The sequence below is a fragment of the Aplysia californica genome, unplaced genomic scaffold (assembly GCF_000002075.1).
Source record: "Aplysia californica isolate F4 #8 unplaced genomic scaffold, AplCal3.0 scaffold00148, whole genome shotgun sequence".
In the NCBI taxonomy this organism is placed as follows: domain Eukaryota; kingdom Metazoa; phylum Mollusca; class Gastropoda; order Aplysiida; family Aplysiidae; genus Aplysia; species Aplysia californica.
Window position 1 is genome coordinate 1,383,347 of NW_004797418.1, and position 1,688 is coordinate 1,385,034.

General features: G+C 39.1%; 1 protein-coding gene across 3 annotated transcripts in view; it reads right to left on the reverse strand.

The window, feature by feature from the left end:
- The window catches only part of LOC101848882, a 12,468-nt gene extending 11,194 nt beyond the window's left edge, over positions 1-1,274 (reverse strand). Inside the window, exon 1 of one of the 3 annotated variants that reach the window (XM_013081848.2) lies at positions 850-1,274. The gene's annotated coding sequence lies outside the window, so the exon portion shown is untranslated. Of the gene's footprint in view, positions 1-356; positions 483-849 lie in introns of those variants that run through there. The other 2 variants (XM_035969473.1, XM_005097190.3) reach the window with 2 other exon arrangements.
- Between the last annotated feature and the right edge of the window lie 414 nt (positions 1,275-1,688).

Consider the following 1,688-nt stretch of genomic DNA (forward strand, 5'->3'; position numbering starts at 1 on the left):
GGGGTAGATCTAAATCTAGATCTAGATCTAATCCTCCAGCGTCTTTACGGCAAATTTCGTGCAGTTTATTGTCTTTGTGTTTACCGTGTTTCAATTTCAAGCATCAGCGCTAGCGTACGTTCTTAATCTTACAGTTCTGAGCATCAACGATCTAGAGAGATAGATCTAGATCTAGATTTAAAGATCTAGATCTATATTATCTAGAATCTAGATCTAGATCTCAGCGATCTTCCATCACGTCCAAGTAGGCCTACTAGATCTACATCTAGAATCTCGATCTATATTCTAGATTTCGATCTATATTCTAGATCTAATCTAGATTCTAGATCTTAGATCTAAGAAATATGAAATGTTACCGAAAACATGTCGTTCCATGTGGGTATCCCAGGAAGTGATGACATCACAGTACTAATCTAGACTATATTATATTCTAGTCTATTCTAGATTAAAACTAGATTGTCTAGATCTAGAATCTAGACTAGATCTAGATCTACTTGATCTAGATCTAGCAGCCAATCAGAAAGATGCATCTTCTACGTTTAACGGCATGTAATTGACACTACCAACCATTGCCATTATCATTAAGAGTATATAAACCACTGCAATTTCATCATTTGTAGTAGGGTCTAGATCTAGGTCTAGAAACATAGGTTACTGGCTTTAGTCTAAAGTTTAGACCTTCCGTACTGATTTTGATGGCCATGCCATTGATCAGAAGAGTGGTCCCTCGTTACGGAAGTCCTCCAACGCGAAAATTGAAAAAGTAAACAATTACCGAATCTAGAATCTAGAGATCTAGCCGTTCAGTGTTGGGTCCACCAAAGTTCAATCGGTACCGTTCAATCTTACCCAAAATCGTTCCTTGAAATGTCCAACAAACAGAGACGATCAAATGCTATGGACAAAATAGGCCAAGCTTTGGGATGACGACCACCTCACCGCCAACCTCCACTTTCGTGCACAAGGTAAACTGGCGGCTCTGACACGGTGTGCTATTTTGAGATTGAGAATCTCCCACCAAGGAGATATTTTCGTAAATCAGAAATACCCGGTAGAGACTCCGTTCTTTCCAGAAAGTGTAACGCCAGCAAACGTTGGAATAGTCTTAAAACGACCTGCTATTATCCATGTACCTATACATTTCTATTTCGCGTGACTGAGAGTGACCTCTTTGACATTTACAGCAACAATTGTAGTGAATTTTTTTCAAATATCTGAGGAGAAAAAAAAACCACGAGTCTTTTTCCACACCCTCCACTCCTCCCAACTTTTCCCGTGGTATTTTTAGAAACAGCTTCCGCCGATAGAGGGCGCGCTTGCATAAAGACTATTCTCGTCAACAGGAAATTCCCAAATATGAGCTGGTGCTATTTATGGGGAATACCTCGTCGGACAGACAGACAGACAGACAGACAGACAGACAGACAGACAGACAGACAAGGGCATACTCACACAAAAAAATTAGAGAAAGATTTTTTTTAAAAGAGAGGGTGCAATTACTGAGAGAGGGACGGCAATAACAGACAGAAAGATAATACAAAATAAGGGCCTAATAATATATATATCGGCCTACGCTAACTATAATTATGATAATATATATTTTAGAGTACTTTCAAGCTAAACAGTGGGGTAGGGTGGTGTGTATTATGAGCTATGACTAACACAAGGACTATTATATTGCTCTTTCA